Consider the following 22219-nt stretch of genomic DNA (forward strand, 5'->3'; position numbering starts at 1 on the left):
TTTAGATCTTCTGCCCAGTTTTTGATTGGGTTGTTTGGTTTTTTTTTTTTGATATTGAACTGCATGAGCTGTTTGTATATTTTGGAGATTAATCCCTTATTAGTAACTTTGTTTGCAAATATTTTCTCCCATTCTGTGGGTTTTCTTTTCATTTTGTTATGGTTTTCTCTCCCTTTATTTGTTTATTTTTTTCCTGGAAAATAGATTTAATCCTATTCAAATTAGAAATGTTCTGTGTTTTTCTTCCAAACCCCCTCCAAACAAAAGTCTCCTTTTTATTTCCCCCAGTAGTGAGTTGTTTAAATTTTTTTTTTTTTTTTTTTTCAGTACACGGGCCCCTCACTGTTGTGTCCTCTCCCTTTGTGGAGCACAGGCTCCGGACGCACAGGCTCAGGGGCCATGGCTCACGGGCCTAGCCGCTCCGCGGCATTTGGGATCTTCCCAGACCAGGGCACGAACCCGTGTCCCCTGCATTGGCAGGCAGACTCTCAACCACTGTGCCACCAGGGAAGCACTGTTTAAATTTTTTAAAATAAAAAATTGTATGTATTTAAGATGTACAAAGTGATGTTTTAATATATTTACTTCAGAAAATTTGTAATTAAGTTCTTTCTCTGTCTTTTTGAGATGCATGTAAGTCTTTTAAAAATGAAATAAGCCTTTTTGGAGCTTTATGGTCCAAGAAGCTCTTTTTCAAGGACCTGGAAACTCTCTCTTTGAAACATAATCATCAAGGAACATGGTGCCTCTATCTTCCACTTTCTGAGGGAGAGTAAGAGCCTAACTTCAGTCAGCCAGTGCCTTGCTCCAAGATGCAAAACTACCTTTTGTCATAAATATATTAGAAAATTACATTCCTTTGGATGAAGCCAATTAGCTAACATAGATGGTCACCCCAATTATCAAATGAAATTAGGATAGACTACGTGACAAATGGTGCTGTCAAGTCCCCTTACTTGAGGAGCAATTATTGTTTACTTTGAGAACATGTATGTAAATGGGTACTTGGCTATATAAAAGGATGAGATTTATTTCTGTTTTTGCAGTCTCTTAGCAAATTGCCTGGTTTAGTGTTTACTTAATGATAAAATTGTTTCCTTTCTCTTCTACCTTTATGGAGAAGTTTTCTGGATAAGGAGGAAATTTTGTTTTTAATTATATTTCTCCAACATATGGAAGGACTTAAGGTTAAGTAGTAAAGAGTTAAATAAATGCTTAGAATGATTTATTCAATCACAATGCTCACATCAATCTGTGCTCATATACATGAGTTTTTGCTTCCAAAAGTATGTCTAATATTACTCCCTTCCCTTGTACCTGAACATTTAATGACCAGAAAGCTGCAGCTTTGTTGAAGAAAAGGTGGTGAGTTGATCCATGGAGCATAGAGTTGGTATTGATGTGTGCTAATCTAATATTTCAGGTATACCAGCTGCTATGTCATTGCCAAGATTCTAAATTTGAAACTAAGAATTCTACAGTGAGGTTCTTGAAGAGATTAGTACCATGATAGATGCTTGTGAAGGGTTGAGCTCCACCTTCAACCAACTTATGTCAAGAAAACCTCATCCTACCTTTACCCCTGGAGAGTGGAGCTCTTGCCCTGGACTGGAGCATAGCCCCTGGGACCTTGAAATCTGTAGATAGACTAACTTGAGGTTGCCTGCCTGCTTGGAATTCAGACTTTGGAATATTATCCATCCATTCATTCTCTTTTACCTCTACCTACCACTGGTCAGACCACAATACATTTCATTCTGAACTGTCCCTGAAGAGTGAAGGAATGAATCCCTGATTGGGAAGGAGCAGTCTCAGACAATAGCCAAGATTCTGGAAGCAATTGAGAGGGTGATAGGTAAAGAAAAATGCCGCATGGGAAATGCCAGCAGGGAAGAAAAGATAAAGAAATTATTGTAACGATGCTGCTAATACAGTGTTATGTCATGCAGGTAATTCTGAAATATGTATGTGTGAGCATGTGTGTGTGTACTTATATATTTCAATTCAATTACCTTTAACTATAGTAATTCAAGCCAAAAAAGTTCAGTTATTTATTATAACTATAGTTTGTATATGGCTTTATGGGACAGTATTTATAATCTTTTTTGTTTTCAAACCAAGCTTGTGCCTTTTACATGTCTAAGCTGTCCAGATGCCAGTTAGCCAGCACACAGAAGTAGAGAGCTGTGGACAGGGCAGCCCTGTTTATAATTGAAGTCTTCCTCCTTTGCTCCCTGTTAGAGCACTTATTCTTGCCTGGCTCTTCTGTTCATCAAGCTCTTGAACTCTTGCCTTGCCTACAGTTAGGATCCTAGTGCTTTCTCTTCAGAAGTAATTGATGACAAACACACATTAACTTGTCTTGAACCCAGACTATCCTTCTTAGATATAGCTTTGTTTTCTGGTCCCTCAGAGTAGCTATCTTTCCTTATCTAGACTCCACTAAAAAATAATTTGTAGTGTTTTGTATGTATTGAATTATTCTAAATTGCTAGAAGGTTGGTTCTTAAGTATTTTAACAATTATTCCACCACAGACTCCAAATTTATTTATAATATCTGATGATTGCATTTGGAAATATTGATTATGGAAAGCAAACAAGAGTGTATTCTGGGGCCACATAGAATTAATGAGGTTTTATGATGTACATTTTAGTCTCTTAATCTATTATGTGTTCATCATTAACAAAGAAGAGCCACAGAACCAATGTAGGCCTAGGGAAATCTAGAGTAAATATTAGTTCTGAAGTACAAATTAGAGGTCAGAAGAGGCAAAGGTCAACATCTAAGAAGTGTGTGTTATTGAAGAGTCATGTTCCAATTTTCACACTGCAAAAGTAGTAAAAAGGTAAAATCAAAAGGAATGGTCCAGCGTGTTGGATCAGTTGCCTAGAGAATTAATGGTCAGAAAAAGGGGATTAGGACAGTTCAAGGGGTCTGTGAGGGGACAGAGAATGAATAAGAAATATTTCCATTTCTTTTCAAGGCAAAGGTGCCATTAACTTGACAAATGGCTAGTTCATGGTTGTGCTGTTGATCACATACATTTATAGTGTCAAAGATGTGGTGTGATGATGAGAAATAGGGTAGTTTGAAATTATGGATAGCAAAACAAAGATGAAAATAAATGAAAAATTGTCTTAAAAGTCTCCAAGATAATGGGGAATAAAGACCCCATGAACATTTGCCATTGCCTAAAACTCCCTACCCTTTGAATATCAAAATCATTAAATTTATCTAAAAATCCCATCAGCACCGAAAGGCATTCATTTCTAAGAGAAGTTCTGGGAACTTATATTCATTAAAAAGGTTATACCAAGGGCTTTTGATAAATACTTCCCCAGACCAAAAATATATTAACTTTTGCTAGAGATTGGGGGGAATAATATAGGAGGCAAAGAAGGTTGGAGTATCCTAGAAGGAGGGAAACTGAAAGAGTGTTAGGAATGTGGCAAGATCTGAGATAGAAATGAATGTACCGACATAGGCAGATGGACCATGCATAATCTTGTAGCAAGTTTCCATGTCATTAGCATGAAACTAAAGTAGAAAAAAAAAAAAAAAGGCTCCTGTGTGAGCATTGTTTGAGTACCTAACAGCTGCATAGGAACTGAGTCATCCACAGCTGACTGTCTGGTCTCTGCTGAATAGACCCAGGGTCTATGATATTTGCTGTGTCAATTTTTGATGTGGCTTATAATAACCAGAAACTAGAATCTAGCTTAGAGACCTCCTAGCAAAGACTTAATGCTTGACTATGCCCTGAGACTTGGTCTAGTCCCCATCTGACTTAAGCTATGTGGATACCCAGTAGCTGTACATACAGTCTCCAGTGATACCCACAAGCTCAGGAAGTGACACAGACCCTCCCTCCTGGATAAAGGTGAGGGAAGTACTTGTTTTTGGGGAAAGACTGAAAAAGCATCCTCCTCAGTTACATTTTTTATTGAATCAAACACATGGTAGGTACTCCATACATTTCATTCAATGTATGTTATTTATCATTTTGGGAAAAATAATTTTAAAAATAACTCCTCAAGGTATTATAATAGAGAAATACAAAAAGAAGTTGAACTCATAGTCAACACTCTGGTGCTCAAAAACCAGTCTTCCTTAAAATGTCATACTGGAACAGGACTTGTTTCTGGCTGGCTGTTTAGCATATTATGTATCTAATGTGTAAAAACTCATTTTCCTGGGCTTAATATTTGCCTTGTAATTTTGAGAAACATTTTGTATAAGAGTCGGCCACAACTTATTTCTTTGTATGTACTTTAGTCTCTTTTCATCTTTATGAATATAATAGTGATCTAACTGCCATATCTGTCACCCCATTTTTACCCTAGGATTGATTCAGATGATCTATCTGACTAGCAGGAGCCCACTTTATCTTATAACCACCCAAATGTTTCTTCCTAAAGTTGCTTTCTTAACTAAAGAGATAATCTTCTTCCTTCATTCAACTATAATATTTATTACATCCCTGGCCTCATAGAATGTAGATTCTACTGGAGGGGAGAGAGAGATTAATTACTCAATTTTTTTTTATGCAATTAAAAAATTACATAATCTAATGTAAAAAATTTTTTAATGTGATAAACTATATGAAGGAAGATTCTCAGAACTTTAAGAGGACATAATGCAGGACCTTTCATCTGGTGGTGGTGGTCTTCTTTAAAGGCTTCTCTGAGAAATGGTATCTGTGCTGAGATTGAAAGGATGAGTAAGAGTTTAATAGACCAGAGGAGGAGAGGGGAATGATGGGCTAGAGAAGACCATGTGAGGACACATATTTTGCTAGACTGTAGCATGATTTGCTACCAACAAAAGGGGGAATTCCTGTACTGTTAATTTTCATTATTTCATTCAGCATAGTTTTTTAAGCATTTATCATATGCTAGACACTTTACAATATGTTGGGAATACAGTGGTGAGTAAGTAGTTATTTACTTGGCTGTTTGTCCATGCAATAAATTATTTATTTAGCTTGTAGTCTAGTGGGGTAGAGAATTAACAAAATGATCACAAAATAAGTATAAAATTTCACATGCCACAGTGCTGTAACAGATGCTTTATGTAACAAGATGCTTTATAATCTGTAATAGGGGAAAATCTTCCCTGAAAATAATATCCTTATGTTGAGAGCTGAAAGATCAATAGATATTAAATAGGAGAAGATAGGAGAGAACTAGCTTCAACATGAAACAGTAGAAGGCCAGTGTTGTCAAGGAAGACAGTATCAGAGGATGTGCCTTACAAGATGAAGATGGAGAAATAGGCAGAGGCTAAGCTGTACAGGGCCTGTTGGAGGACAGAAGGAACAAAAACTGCACACTAAACTGAGAGGACATCTTTTTTTAAAATATCTTACATTTATTTAGTGTCTCATAGTTTACGATACATTTTCACATTCACTATCTAATGTAAATGAGGAGACAAATTCTATGGAAGAACTAATGGCTTATTCCATCACAGTCATCATTTCAAGTGGAGAGAAAGTGGTAACTTTTATTATTGTGTTATTTAGTTATTTATTTTTGTTGAGGCATAGTTGATTTACAATATTATATAAGTTTCAGGTGTACAACAGAGTGATTCACAATTTTTAACAGTTATACTCCATTTATGGTTATTATAAAATATTGGCTATATTCCCTGTGCTGTATAATATATCCCTGTAGCTTGTTTATTTTATACACAGTAGTTTGTACTTCTTAATCCGCTGCCCCTGTCTTGCCCTTCCCCCCTTACCTCTCCCCATTGGTAACCACTAATTTGTTCTTTATATCTGTGAGTCTGGTATTTTTTTTCTTATATTCAGTAGTTTGTTTCATTTTTTAGATTCCACATATAAGTGATATCATACAGTATTTGTCTTTCTCTGTCTGACTTATTTCACTAAGCGTAATACCCTCCAAGGCATCTTGAGACTAAAAAACAAGGCAGATAGCTCCATATAGTCAATGGATCAGTTTATTATAGGGTAACTTACTCACAGAGTGGGATTGGGATCGGGGGGACAACCATCCAGAAGCTAGATGGTTAGTTAGACTCAAAAGGACTTGAATAGTTGGATGTATCAATTGAGGAAGGGCAGAATTTTTTCATAGATTTCTCAAGTTTTTTAGACTTTGTAAGTTACAAAAAGTGTAGTCATTCATTTGTGTAAGACATAAAGGTGGATAAAGATACTTCTGGCACGGAAGTAATAGTTATGGTTTTAGATAGGTTGAATTTGAAGGGCTTGGAGGTAATTTAGGAAAGCGAGTTCAACATTTAAATCGGAAGTTCAAGAGTTAGATTAGATATAAAATGTCCCTTAAGGAATCACCAACATATAGGTGATAGAAATGATCATTGAGTTTATGTGAATTGATGATTTCAAAGAGTATATATATGGAAAAGAAAAAAAGGCCAATAATAGACCCCCAGGGAACAGCAACAGGTTGAAATATAAATAGAGTAGACTGAAAAGAAACACAAGAAGAGAGAATAAAAACATTATGATAGTATGGCATGATAGAAACCCAGGAAGGACAGTATTTCTAACAGCAGGAAGTGATGATTACTGTCAGATACCTCAGAGTATTTTCACAAAGTAAGGAATGAAAAAAGATCACCTATTGGAAATACAAAATTGGAAATAAGTTGGAAAACTTAGCAAGAATGTTTCAAGAGTTTCACTGATGAGTACCAAGTTCCCAGTCAGTGATTGAGCACAGGGGCTTGGAATTTCTGATTAACATTTGTCTCCTCTAATAGACCATCTTTGCTCCAGGGCTGCCTCCTGGGTTAAGCTGCCTATTGCCTCTTCAGAAACAAATCATTTCCCCCTCCCGCCAGAAGACTTAGCCCAGGAATTAGAAAAGACACTACCCTAAAGGATTTCTTATATTCTTATGTTTACTAAACTAATTTTACTACATTTCGTAGTATTAGGACTCTTTCCGCACCTTTAGTCATTTTACTATCTTTAATTCAAAGTGTTTGGATAATAAAACCACTTCATAAGCTTGGGAAAAAATAATAAGTATCACTAAAGAACATAAAAGCAGACAAAAACCTTCATCTACAACATACTCCATTCTTGGTCTTCTTCCTGGAAGTAACCACTTTTCAATATTTAAGACAATATCTAGGAATTCTCTGCTGTTTAAAACAGTTTAGTGCTCTTGCACAACCTCTTATCTTCCTTCCCAATTCTTCTCCCATTAGAAACAATAAATGTTGTGTGTTTGTCCTATCAGTAATCTAACTTGAAATTATATACTTAAGCTTAAATGATTGACTTTACAAGATGAGGGATTTAGGAGAAGTGCATTTTCATTTTCACTTCTCTTTACCTCTGATGACCCTTTCCTTTGTCAATCTTCTGTCAGATGAGCTTAAAAATTGTCATTATTTATAACATTTTCATTGAGTTCTGAAGTATAAAAACATTTTCTTTTTAGCCTATGGATTTACTCTAAAATGTGAGAAAAAAATAATGCTTATTATGACCATAAAAATATGAATCACTGTAGAACCAAATAGTGTTACTAACTTATAGAAAGAGAAATGTAATTGTAAGTTAATACCTTGTCAGCTGAAGAAGAATCAAACTGAATAAATTCTATTTTCACATACTTCATCAATTATTCACAATTGTGCCACATTTAGTTTTCATTCTTGTATAGCTTTTTGTCTTCTCTGTAATTTCTACTTATTTTTCTTTTTGCCATTGTTGATAGATGAGGTATGTATTATCTATATTTTATCAGTAAGATTTTCCAAGTTCTTATTTATATATTACTATAAATTTTGTGCATCTACTTTCTTATTAAACTTTCTGACTTCCTGTTCTAATTTAAACCATTTGTTTTCTTTGCCTGCTGTACAACAGACTGTTTATTGCATTTCTGGTTTAGTTTCATTGTTGGTGGGTTTCTATGTCTTTTTCATTTTTTAGATGCCTTTTTTATTCTGCTGCAGTGTGTCCTGAATGAATTTTAGAGGCAGAGAAGATAAATTCTAAACCTTTATGTGTCTGAAATGGTATCTTTAATTTGCCTTCACATTTATTTGCCAGTTTGGTGAGGTAGAGAATTAAGGGCCAAATTCATTTGATTTTCAAATTTTGAAGACATTTCCTCCAACTCCTTCACCTTCTTGTATCCAGTATTGTTGATGAGAAGTCAGGCACCTTCCATAATGGATCCTCCTTTTCTTTTATCAGTTTTCTGCTGGATGAACTTTTATTTATTTTTTTTTGCATATATCTTTAAAAAAATTTTTTTAATTAAAAAATATATTGGAGTATAGTTGATTTACAATGTTGTGTTAGTTTCAGGTGTATGGCAAAATTATTCAGTTATACATATACATATATTCATTCTTTTTCAGATTCTTTTTCCATACAGGTTATTACAGAATATTGAGAGTTCCCCATGCTATACAGTAGGTCCTTGTTGGTTATCTATTTTATGTATAGTAGTGAGTGTGTGTTAATCCCAAGCTCCTAATTTATCCCTTCCCCCCACATTTCCCCTTTGGTAACCATAAGTTTGTTTTCAAAATCTGTGAGTCTATTTCTGTTTTGTAAATAAGTTTATTTATATCAATTTTTAAAATTAGATTCCACACATGAGTGATATCATATGATATTTGGCCTTCTCTGTCTGACTTACTTCACTTAGTATGATAATAGATGAACTTTTAGATTGTCATGGTGGACTGGCCTGACCATTGCCCCACAACCAACTCTGCACTTTAAGCCTTCCACTGCTTATCCTGGAAGAGCATGTCTGTCTCCATCACTGCCTCTCCCGAGGTGTATTCAGAGCTAGAGTCTTCTTGATACATATGACTATGATGCTGCCCAATCTCCATCTTCTAGAAATTCATAAAAATGTATTTTATTCATGGAAATTTATATTGTCTTAAGTTGCATATATATTAAAACCTTTTTTTTACAGTCATTCCAATAGGATCTTGGGAGGTGGAAAAAATGTGTGTTCTGTCACTTGGAACAGGAAACACCTCACTGCTGCTGTCTATAGATCCTCAATAAAGGAGGCTATATGTTTTCTTGAACCAAGTAGACACAATTATTAGTTGTGGTTAATAGTAGACTAAATAAGGAAGATAAAATTATCATGGGTGGTCCTCTCATTTAAGAGACAGCAGGGCAAAGTTAAACTATGTCTAAAATCTGATTTGATATAAAGTATCAAAGAAAACTATCAAGGTTTTTATTCAGCTGATGACAAAGCAAACTCACTTTCACAATCATTGTTCCTTTACACTAATTTTTTATACTTGTACTAATTAAAGTGGGTTTTTTTTTTATTGTAAGGAACAGAATTTAATCCTGATTTGCTTACTGAAAGAAGTAGAATTTTCAAATAAGATTTTGGGTTGTTAGTAAATCTAAAGAAAGGTTAAATAGTCCACAAGGAAATGGCAGAAATCAGGGAAGATCTAGGAGCCCCAGCAGTCAGTATTCATGAACCCTCTTTCAGGGTAGGAAATCTCCAGCTTTACTGACTCCCATTCACTATATCCATTCCAAATTCTTGGTAGAGAGCTACTGATTGGCTCAAATTTGTTAGGAATCCTCCCCTCAATCAGCGGTAGAGTTACATCATATAAACAGAGCCAAAAATCAGCCCTGAAAGAAAAATGCCTGTGCTTTGAGTGGTGCTTATGGCTCTCACTTCACTCAAAGAAACAACATTTCAGGGTACAGTGTCACAGTGAACTCATTAGCCACTGAACTCAAAGATCAAAACATCCTTACAGTAAAACTTACTGGCTGCTATCACTAAATAGGAAATTCACTAGCTCATGTTGGCAACAAAACCAACCCTTCTTTCTGTATGTCTTTCATAGTTTCAGATGCAAAAAATACTAGGGCCTCAAAAAGCAGAAGGTATTTTTACACTGTATTATTTACACACATTTATATCTCTTCCTAAAAAATAAGCAAACAAAACCCAACAAAATTGAGAGTGGAAAATAAAATTAGTCAAGCAATGAAAGAAAACAGAATAAATGATTAATCCTAAGGAGGCATTTCATGAATAAGTCAGTTGGCTCCAAGAATCACCATATTGTAGCTTTCCTCTTTTAAGTTAATATACAATCCTAAATTAGAGACTATGACATCCATGCTTAAAATAATAGAAATGTAAGTCAAGAAGTTAACATAAGAAAATTGCCTCATGTTATAGACAAGAAAACAGTCTCAGAAAAAAGAATTGGTCTTCTAAGACTAAGAGCTTACTATTGCAAGAGGAAGACTCCAGTCCAGACCCTCTCATCCTAAATTCAGGGCTCTTTGAACTAGTTTCTAAAATGGCATTACAGTATTCCAAGAGGCTTCTATTCTGTTGGCTATTGGAATCTTTTGGTAATAATTGAGGTTATTCTACTGGGAAAACATATTACTGCATTCTATAAAAGAATGATTTTTCACCAAACTCATTCTCTATTTTATTTTTAGGATTAGTCTTTGCCTAGAAAGGTTAAAATTGTCAGTGGTATCATTTTGGTTAGTTTTCAGACTTGCATTAGAGGACATTTTATAAAGCTAAGTGTTACAACTAAGCTTATTGCTCTGAGATTTTAATTAATAATTAATTTAAACATTATTTTTTTCTGATGACTTCTGAATATCTAGTTTCACTTGATCAAAGTGCCTTTATTAATTTCTTTATTAAATTTCTAATCCAAATGTTAATTTACACAGAAAAATGAGCTATTTTTGAATATGGAGATATAAAGCTAGATAATAAGTTTTCTACTTTTGAGGAATTCATAGGATAGATAACAGAGAGCTACAATAAAATAAGTATAATGCAATGTAATAGGTGATAAAGAGAAAAATCAGTTATGAAAACATATACTATTTGTCACAGAGAATGTGTATGTGTGAAATGTTATAGTTCCTTTCCTCAAGGATTTCACAATTCAGGACCTCCAGTAATAATATCCTCTATCCAATGAGGCAAATGCCTTATTATGACCACAATTTGCATGACCATTTTTTGGGAAAATAGATGTTAAAGGACATGGAACTTTGGTAGAATCTTTGGAGTTAAAAAAAAATGTAAGACCCCATAGTCTTAAGCTTTTGAGTCTCAATTTTCTCATTTTAAAAATGGGGATAATATTATCTACTGATTGTTGGTAATTATTAAGTGAGAAAAGGAATGTCTTGGAACATTAGTATTTATTATGCACTCAGTAAATATTGCTTGAATAGTAGATGGTTGAGAAGTGGAACATGGAGGATAGTGACACCTAATGGCAGGCAACAAGAGGTTTTGGTGGATGGTATAAATGAAGATAAGTGAAAGGGAAAATAATGCGTTCCACCAACGTAACACAGCCAGATTCCTTACACATATAAAAAATTCATAAAACATTTTTCTAAATGGAAATAAAAATATGGGTTTTATAGCTGACCATGTGACTATTCTTTGGGATACAACTTTTTAGGCCCTAATTGACTCCACTTAAATTCATCAGCAAAAATAATAGCACCATGAATCTTCAAATTGGCAATTGAATCAATCTGTATTTATATCTATATTAGGAAGCCATAATTCAGTCTCATAGATGCCCAGTTAATGAGATGTTTTGTCTTAGTGAGTTTCTCCATATAAACCATGTTTTTAAACCTAAATTAAATGAGAAGGCAATTTCCCATGCCTCCTTGGGATTTTGCCCAGAGACAAATTCCTCTAAAACTCCCAAGTTCCTTTGCTGCATTGCTTTAATGATGTTCTTTTATTAAAATGCCCATGAAAATTAGAAAAATAAGACAGTGCATACTTTATTTATAAAAACAAGTAAAAAAGATAAACATTTGTAACTCCAATGCACAGTATAGTTGTTTGTCTCTCTTTCCTTCACCACAGTTTGCTGAGCAGGTTGAAGAAAATTTGTGATCTGCAGTGCACCCTGCAGAGACTTAGCATCATCCTGCTGTTTCTTCACGAGTAAACGGTAAACTGCTTGGGTTTCCCAAACAATTATGAGATAATTAAGCTTTGCTCTTTAAGGATGAGTTCAGGACTAGAACTGACCTCTTCTTGGCTAAATAGTGCTCTGAGGGCAAAACACCTAATTATGGAAGATCATTTTAAACACACAGACACACACACACACACACACACACACACAAACACAGAGTAATCTAAGTCCCTTGTAATAGCATATGTAGACAATACTGCCATTTTTTTCATGGATTTAAATGTATTGCAGACCAAAAGGTTTTCTAATTACAAATGAGCAGAAACAGAAATAAGCTTCTTGAGACATGTTGACACACATGAAACCTCTCACTGAGTAAAATCAGAGCATTAGAAGCCAGCAGAAAATTTCCAAAATCTAGTCACCTTAAGAACATACAAGAAACCAGTAGTTGAAGAAAAGAAAAAGGTCTCTAGAGACCCTCAAATCATTCCATCCCTATAATCACTTCTGCTTCTTTAGCTCTGTGCTTTGGTAAACTGGAAGTAAATGGAAGAACTTGCCCTCATATACCTCTTCTAAAAGAAGTAAAATAAGATGCTCTGGATAGATGCACATGCATGACTTCTAGAAGAGATTACTTCTTAATCTCTCCTTACTTGCCTACCCTAGGGAGTTGGCTGGACTTTGTAGAAAAATAAAACCTGAATTTTGTCTCCCAACCTGTTTTTTACATCTGTAAAATGAGGCCAATATCCTTCTCATAGGAATTTGTAAGGATTAAAGACATGTATCTAAAAATGTTTATTGAATTTCTGGGGATAAAGTAAGTATTTGAAATGTGTTGAACAAATCAGTTCTATAATTAAATTTTTAAAAATATCTGTGGAAGTTAGGATTAAGACATGGTACACATGGTCCCTGTTATATCCTGGTACTGAATCTTGAATTTTGATTCCAAGATAAATTTGAAGCTATTGAAGAGTTTCAAGTGGGGAAGAGGGGTAAGATGATTTGACTTACATTTTTAAAAGATCACCTTGATGGATCTATGGGAAACTCTTTGGAGAATAGCAAGAAAGTGACAGGCAACAATTCAATTAATGAGGCTTTTGCAACTGTCAGATGAGAAGTGATGATTACTTGGGCCAACTGGTATTGGAGGAGACAAAGTGATGTTTAAACAGAGTACTTAGTTATGGATTGGGTGGGAGTTTTTGGAAAGATGCTGGGTAAAAGGAAACAATTTAGAATGAAATTCAAATTTTGCCATTAGCAACTGGGAGGATACAGAAATGGCATTTTAAAACATGAAGAAGAAATAGATTATATAAGAAATGTGCTGGCACATTATAGCAATGACTGAGGAAAACCTGAGAACCAAATTTAATAGACTAAAATATAGATAAAATTATCTTATTTGAGGAATGTCTTTCTAATCTCAGAAGACGTAAAGGAACAAAGAAATTGGGAAAATGGAAAGATTTGACTATGAATATTTAAAAACTTTTCAACACCAAAATAAATGGTGAATAATGTATAATAATAATTAGCTTAAAATTAGCTTTAAAAATACAAATGAGAAGAGGGAAGAATTAGCAAAATAATTCTTGAAAAAGGATTGCTATTCCATATTTATCAAGGGTAAGTTGGAAGGGTAAATCAGATAATTTAAATAATGCTAAAGACTAAGTATACAGGAGGGAAGAACTAACATAAAGCCTTTTAAATAATAGCTCCAAATGAATATTGGAAGGCTGCATTGACCAGAAATAAGAATATTGGTTAGAATCATGCAGGAACCAGATTATTTTAAAAGATTATAAAAATAATGGAATATAATCACTTGGTGGAATAAGGGGTGCTATTACAAATGACTTCTAGGAAATTGTGCCATCCCTGAGATTTAATTTATACTTCATTTATATCTAGAAAGTAGTTCTGTTCTCTACATATATAGACATCTACAAAAACCTTCTCTTTTATGATCGTTTTCAAGTTATCTGTGTCATGTTCTCCCCCTGCTCCCACCCTCTCTATATGTAGCCAGATGTCTTTCTAGCTAAAGTGCTTTAGGTTTTATGCTTCATTTTACGATTATGAAATTAAAACTGCTGGCTTTTATAGATATTGTGCCTATATTTGATTCTAGTTGTTAAAAAACTTGGGTCAATCCTTTGACCAGTAAGCTCTTTTGTGGGACTTTATCATACTTAAATAATCCAAAAGCAGATAAAGAAGAATACCTGCAACAAGAGAATTATAAATGATTAATGAGTAATATAATGTGCTCTGTATCACAATAAAATAATATGTAGCCATTAAAAATGACTATTAGAAAGACTATAGCAGCAAGAATATTCTGATGAATAATTTTAAGCAGAGTATAAATGCGTATCTACACTATGGTTAAAACATTGTAAAAATGATATGTATTCGGGGGCCAGGTCTGGAAAGGAGCAATAAAAATGAAAACAGTTTGATTCACAGAGGTGATCAAATAGTGGTTCTCAAACTATAGTGTGCAAATGAATCATCTAAACTATTTCTTAAAAATTCACATTACCAGGCCCATCCTAAGAGATTTGTACTTAATTTATCTGAAGAGAGACTTCAGAAGAAACATTCCAAAGTAATTGTGAGGCAGGTCATAAGTAGTTTGCTGTTGGGGGCACTGTGACAGGATCAGGGGTGATTTAAAGGATTATAACCACAGTATTAAAATCCACTAATGTGGGTATGTTGTTTGCCCCATCAGTATGAAATATACGGCACTTGAGTGTATCACCCCTAGTCAAAATGTGATAGACTAAATTTTACACTGTCAATGTATAATATTATGATATATGCATATTTCTGACCCACATTAATCATTTTTTTATTGCCTGTGTCTGTGGGACTCTATTTTCCCTGTCTACTCCCTGGGAAGAGACTGGCTCCATTTGCTAACTTTCTGCTATTCAGTTCTCAGTATTGAACAGGGCAAACAGTAGATTTACATAAGCTTATTGGTTGATGAAGACCTTAAATGATAGTTCTCTAGTGGTGGAGGATTCAAACAGTAGATTTACATAAGCTCATTGGTTGATGAAGACCTTAAATGATAGTTCTCTAATGGTGGAGGATTGGAGTTTAGCCTGCTATCATGGATTCAGTATCCATATTTCTGGGTGAACCTACATTTGCTGTATCTTGACCGTCCTCCTGCCTCCTCAAACCTGGTTTCTTTACCCTATTGAAGCAGATCCCGTCTATGACTCAACGCACATCATGCCCCACTGTATTCTTGCTAGCACTCTCCCTAGTGTGCTGAATTGCCTCTCTTGGCAATTACTCATTAGCTTCCTGCTTTGAAGGTACTTATCAGTAGGAAGCATATGGCTGTAGCCTGCTATGATTTAATTAATGATTGCTACCTAAATGGCTACTGTACTTAGAACTGTGACTGGCATATAGTTAGAAAGTATACAACAAAAGTCAGGGATTATCCACTCCATCTGTTGGTCTGCATACCTTTAGATATCAACATTGACACTAACCCTAACCATCTCCGTGTCTATGTTGGATACTTGAATTGGACTTTAAAGAAATTAACCACTATGGCTTCCTGAATATCCCACACCTCCAACTTCTTTCTGGTACCAATTTCATCTTTCATTCCATGGGGATGAACTTTCAGCAAGAGTTATATCCAATCTTATCATATTTATAATGATTAGATTAGAAAATATATGTAATTTCTAATGTAGACATAGACAGTCACATTAATAGTTATCTTCCCAAAGTATAATATACACACTAACTCTGTATTGAGAAGAAGGAAAAGGATGCAATACTATGTCCGGTACTTGGCACACATAATTAAGTTTACTTCACAACAGTTCCATATTACATGAGGAAACTGAAGTTTGGAGATAATAGAGGTTTAAATGAAGTGACAGAGGCAAGATTTCAACTCATATCTATCTGGCTCCAATGCATTTTTTTTTTTTTTTTTTTTTTTGCTACTATGTTACAATGCTAGTCAATCTGTCTGGTTTGTTGAATTTAGTTTAGAAGGTAAAAACAAATCATGTAGAAGGAAAAGCTTATTGCTAGCTGCATGATGTCACACAAGCCAAGCTGCTGAATTAAGGTTTTTAGCTTGTGTATTTTAAAATTTTCTAGAACTGCTTATCTCAAGTATTTGACTATTGTGTAACTTTAGATTTTGATCAAGTCTGAAAAACACTGAAAGAAGAAAAATGAGATTTTAAGTGTATATACTACGGACAAATTCTCGACATAAAATTAATGTGCAGGGCAAATGGGTAGCTGAGCAAAAATGATTAATTGCTCATTAAAATTTACCTTGGTATTAAAGTGTGTCAAGGGCATATAGTTCTGAAGGCTATCCAGAGGATACTAAGAGTGTGAGAAAAATAAGAAGTGGCCATGAGGTCATTCTTTTGTTCTATTCTGTGAACTTAATAGCATGAGAACCATTGCATAATGACTGACACAATAATACAGATCAAAAATGAACAATGTAGCCATGCAAATTAAGAGGCTGGTATTGGTTTGACTTGGATAGGAATAATGAATAAGCAAGGTTAGGTCATGTGAGAAATTTTCTTTTATTTAAGAGCTCTAATAAGAGTTTTGAACAGAAATTAGGGACTTCTCTGGTGGTCCAGTGGTAAAGAATCCACCTTCCAATGCATCTAAGCCCACGTGCCACAACTACTGAGCTTGCGCACCTCAACAAGAGAGCCTGCGTGCCGCAAACTACAGAGCCCACGTGCCCTGGAGCCCGTGCACCACAACCAGAGAGAAAAAACCTGCACTCCACAACTGGAGAGAATCCTGTGTGACGCAATGAAGAGCCCGCGCGCTGCAACAAAAAATCCTACATGCCTCAATGAAGATCCTGCGTGCTGCAACTAAGACCCGACACAGCCAAAAGAACAAAAACAAAAAACAAACAGAAGTTAAATTGTAGTTTGTATTTTAAAGATGTCAGTACCTTTTTCATTAAAATGTTCATGGAGACAAAGATAACACATACAAATCATTCTGAGAACTAAGGATATGTATGAACAATTGGAAAGGGACCCACCCAGAGGAGTTTACATGAGCTTATCATACTTAAATAATCCAAAAGCAGATAAAGAAGAATACCTGCAACAAGAGAATTATAAATGATTAATGAGTAATATAATGTGCTCTGTATCACAATAAAATAATATGTAGCCATTAAAAATGACTATTAGAAAGACTATAGCAGCAAGAATATTCTGATGAATCATTTTAAGCAGAGTATAAATGCGTATCTACACTATGGTTAAAACATTGTAAAAATGATATGTATTCGGGGGCCAGGTCTGGAAAGGAGCAATAAAAATGAAAACAGTTTGATTCACAGAGGTGATCAAATAGTGGTTCTCAAACTATAGTGTGCAAATGAATCATCTAAACTATTTCTTAAAAATTCACATTACCAGGCCCATCCTAAGAGATTTGTACTTAATTTATCTGAAGAGAGACTTCAGAAGAAACATTCCAAAGTAATTGTGAGGCAGGTCATAAGTAGTTTGCTGTTGGGGGCACTGTGACAGGATCAGGGGTGATTTAAAGGATTATAACCACAGTATTAAAATCCACTAATGTGGGTATGTTGTTTGCCCCATCAGTATGAAATATACGGCACTTGAGTGTATCACCCCTAGTCAAAATGTGATAGACTAAATTTTACACTGTCAATGTATAATATTATGATATATGCATATTTCTGACCCACATTAATCATTTTTTTATTGCCTGTGTCTGTGGGACTCTATTTTCCCTGTCTACTCCCTGGGAAGAGACTGGCTCCATTTGCTAACTTTCTGCTATTCAGTTCTCAGTATTGAACAGGGCAAACAGTAGATTTACATAAGCTCATTGGTTGATGAAGACCTTAAATGATAGTTCTCTAATGGTGGAGGATTGGAGTTTAGCCTGCTATCATGGATTCAGTATCCATATTTCTGGGTGAACCTACATTTGCTGTATCTTGACCGTCCTCCTGCCTCCTCAAACCTGGTTTCCTTTACCCTATTGAAGCAGATCCCGTCTATGACCCAACGCACATCATGCCCCACTGTATTCTTGCTAGCACTCTCCCTAGTGTGCTGAATTGCCTCTCTTGGCAATTACTCATTAGCTTCCTGCTTTGAAGGTACTTATCAGTAGGAAGCATATGGCTGTAGCCTGCTATGATTTAATTAATGATTGCTACCTAAATGGCTACTGTACTTAGAACTGTGACTGGCATATAGTTAGAAAGTATACAACAAAAGTCAGGGATTATCCACTCCATCTGTTGGTCTGCATACCTTTAGATATCAACATTGACACTAACCCTAACCATCTCCGTGTCTATGTTGGATACTTGAATTGGACTTTAAAGAAATTAACCACTATGGCTTCCTGAATATCCCACACCTCCAACTTCTTTCTGGTACCAATTTCATCTTTCATTCCATGGGGATGAACTTTCAGCAAGAGTTATATCCAATCTTATCATATTTATAATGATTAGATTAGAAAATATATGTAATTTCTAATGTAGACATAGACAGTCACATTAATAGTTATCTTCCCAAAGTATAATATACACACTAACTCTGTATTGAGAAGAAGGAAAAGGATGCAATACTATGTCGGGTACTTGGCACACATAATTAAGTTTACTTCACAACAGTTCCATATTACATGAGGAAACTGAAGTTTGGAGATAATAGAGGTTTAAATGAAGTGACAGAGGCAAGATTTCAACTCATATCTATCTGGCTCCAATGCATTTTTTTTTTTTTTTTTTTTTTTTGCTACTATGTTACAATGCTAGTCAATCTGTCTGGTTTGTTGAATTTAGTTTAGAAGGTAAAAACAAATCATGTAGAAGGAAAAGCTTATTGCTAGCTGCATGATGTCACACAAGCCAAGCTGCTGAATTAAGGTTTTTAGCTTGTGTATTTTAAAATTTTCTAGAACTGCTTATCTCAAGTATTTGACTATTGTGTAACTTTAGATTTTGATCAAGTCTGAAAAACACTGAAAGAAGAAAAATGAGATTTTAAGTGTATATACTACGGACAAATTCTCGACATAAAATTAATGTGCAGGGCATTTAACCAAAACTCTAACAGGTGTATCATCAGAGTCCAAAAAAGGAGATGAGAAAGAGGGCAGGGTAGGAAAAGTACTCAGAGGAATAATGGCTTTAAACTTTCCAATTTGGCAAAAGACATAACCTACAGATTCAAGAGCTGAATGAACTCCAAACAGAATAAACGCCAACAATTTGCACTAAATGCATCATAGTCAGTCATCTGAAAACTAAAGAAAAAGAAAAAGCTTAAAAGCAGTGAGAAAGGAAAGACACCAAGTTCTGAAAGAAAAGAATTGTCAACCCATTATATTATATCCAATGAAAAATCTTACAGAAATAAAGAGGAAATCAAGACATTCTCAGATAAAGGAAAACTAAGAGAATTTATCACCAGCAGACCCATTGCATTATTACCCAATTTTATTTCCCTTAAATTCCTACCCAGTTATTCCTGCACAAGTTAATGAATAGTTCTTCCTTTCTGGTGATGTCACTTTTGTTTTCTAGCAAATTCTTGTATGGAAAAAAATCAATTCTGGACTGTCTAGTGTGTGTTCTATATCTTTATATTTTTTCTTCTTTCTGTAGTGTCTTATTTTAATTATCATAGCCTTATTTTTTTTCACCATAGAGAGTTTATTTTCCATATAAAAGGGCAGAAGCTAACAAGTGAGCAAAAGGGTAAAAAGCGTGGAGCTCGTGTGGGAGATCATGACAGGTGACTTGAGGCTGAGGGTGGTGAAGGCTGGTCCAGGGGGAGAATTGGAGGTTCTGATGAAGAGATGGGGTCAGATCCAGGCCCTGTCCTTCAGGCAGAGACCTTGAGACATGTTGATGCCAAAATTTATGGGATATAGCAAAAGCAGTTTTAAAAGAGACTTCTCACAAAAAAATGCTTACTGGTCTTGGAGAGTTTCCCAGAGAGGCATGGGGTGAGGGATGGTGGCGACTGCAGCTCACCCTGGGGACAGAGTCAACTGGCGCAGCCACACTTGGAGCTCTCCCCACCATGTGGACACTGATGCTGGCGGGCGCCACTCCCTCCAGCTCAGCTTTATGCTGTATTCAAATATCTAGTGACCCATTCATATTCTTCATTCAAAAATTTATTTGATAAACTTATCAATTTTTTCTTCCTGAGAACATCAGAATCTAGTCAGATTCTCCAAATTTTCATAGACTGTTTATTGGACTTTTGTAAATCATTATGAGGGTTGTAATGAGTTTGTGTATTATTCATTTATGTATGAATTTACACCCATTTTCAATCACTTTTGATGTTTGTGACGACAGAACAGAGATTAGAGTCAATGAATTAGTCTAAAATAGTAACAAAGACATTTTATTTATCTCAGTTGCCTTCTTCACTTGAGCAATTCATAGCCAAATTAAATTTAATCCCCTTTCATTTTTGCACCTAAATGTCTGATGGAGATGTAATCCAACAATCAAGGATCCAGTGACTGGCCTCAGGGGACAGAATAAAAGACACAATGATAAACATTGTCAGTGAATGGATTTGGAAATATTTGAAGGGTAATTCACATTTCAACTTTTATCTTAACTTTCATTTTAATTCCTCAGTATTTCAAATGGAAACCCATGATCCCCTTCTGCAAGAATTTTCACCTTAGGTGTTTACAATTTTTTTCTCTTACTTCCTTTGCCCTCTTCATGCTTGTCGTATCTGTACAGCAAGTTCTCTTGGCCCTAGCTAATTCTTAGTACTGTTGAAACTCTCCTGACAGCAGAAAGCAGTGATCAGACAGGTTGAATGATTCAACGGAAATTTAATCTGATCTCATTTTAGCTACCTGTAAGAAGCAACCTGCTGTGAACTAGAATTGTAATGCTGGAAATTGTCTGATTCCTACAGGCCTCTCTTCCTTCTCTGCCCTGGTGAATGACTGCTAAAGTAATTTAAATCATGTAAAACATGATAAACATTGATTTGTTGCCTTGGCCATTGAACTGGACATCTTGCCTTCTTGCAGGTAAAACTGAAGAGAAGTATGATAGATTCTAGATTTTATTTATAAGGGTGAAGCTTTTAAATGTACTCACTTAAGTTGCTTCTTGAGGCAGTAATGTCCTATTTCCTTTAAACTAGACTTCCAGCTTTGAACCCAGTTTATAAAGCAAAGCAAAATGAAACAACAACCTAGACAAAGAAACCTCTGTCAATAGAACACTTTAGCTGCAAAGACTGATGACCTGAAGAATAGGGTTGACAAGATGCGATTGGTCAGTTCACTGCTCTGAAGGAGACACATCCTTTATTTGTGGCTGCCTAGGGAAGGCCAGTTAACCACGCAGAAAAGCTAAGAAATGGTAGGAGAAAGCGGAGAAACAAACAGGAAAAGAGTGAAAAACTGGACATAAGAAAAATGGAAGGTATAGAAGAAACAGCAACTTTTACAGTTGATTGTGCCACAGTTTAAGAAGAGTATAGCGACCACTGTTACATTGTTGGCCCCCTGTGATCTCCCAGTATTTGCCTCTGTGTAGTCCTCTTTCTTAGAACCTGAATTGGGAGTATGACTTATTTTAATTACCTGGAAGTGGCAGAGTGATGCTCTATCAGTTCTTGTTCTAAGCCTTAAGAAGTTCTGCTTTTGTTCTCTTCAGAGCCATGATCTGCTTTATAAGAATTCTGTTAGCCTGCTAGAGCTATGTGGAGAGGCTGTCAGAAAAGCCACATAAGAGAGAGAGGCCCTGAGACACAAGCCTGGCCATCCCAGTGTTTCAGTCAAGCCCAGGCCCCTGCTGACCTGCCAGCTGGATGAATCCACTTGAGTAGCCATCAGGAAGATCAACAGAAGGGTCACCCAGCCAAGCCCAGCCCAGATTGCAGAATTATGAGCAAATAAAATGTTCATTGTTTTAAGCCACTAATTTTGGGGGTGGTTTGTTATACAGCAACATATAGCTCCTGGCATGTTAAAATGAAGTCAGTGATTAAGACCCAGTGACTCTGCTCTCTGAGACAGTATCGTGTGGATTGAAGATGAACGTCTGGGACCAAAGCAAGCTTGGTTCACATCCTTACTTTTTCACTTTTTAGCTCTTATGGCCTTGGGCAAGTTATTTAGTCTTTCTTAAGAAGTTCTGCTTTTGTTTTCTTCAGAGC

The 22219-nt window shown here is 35.5% G+C and overlaps 1 long non-coding RNA gene across 1 annotated transcript in view; it reads left to right on the top strand.

The window, feature by feature from the left end:
- LOC112065537 (uncharacterized) overlaps window positions 1-21917 on the top strand; it is a 59712-nt gene extending 37795 nt beyond the window's left edge. Inside the window, exons 3-4 of the long non-coding RNA XR_002892085.3 lie at window positions 20966-21083; window positions 21718-21917. This is a non-coding gene — a long non-coding RNA (uncharacterized lncRNA). The remainder of the gene's footprint in view (window positions 1-20965; window positions 21084-21717) is intronic.
- The last annotated feature ends 302 nt before the right edge of the window (window positions 21918-22219 follow it).

Source organism: Physeter macrocephalus, chromosome 9 (genome assembly GCF_002837175.3).
Source record: "Physeter macrocephalus isolate SW-GA chromosome 9, ASM283717v5, whole genome shotgun sequence".
In the NCBI taxonomy this organism is placed as follows: Eukaryota; Metazoa; Chordata; class Mammalia; order Artiodactyla; family Physeteridae; genus Physeter; species Physeter macrocephalus.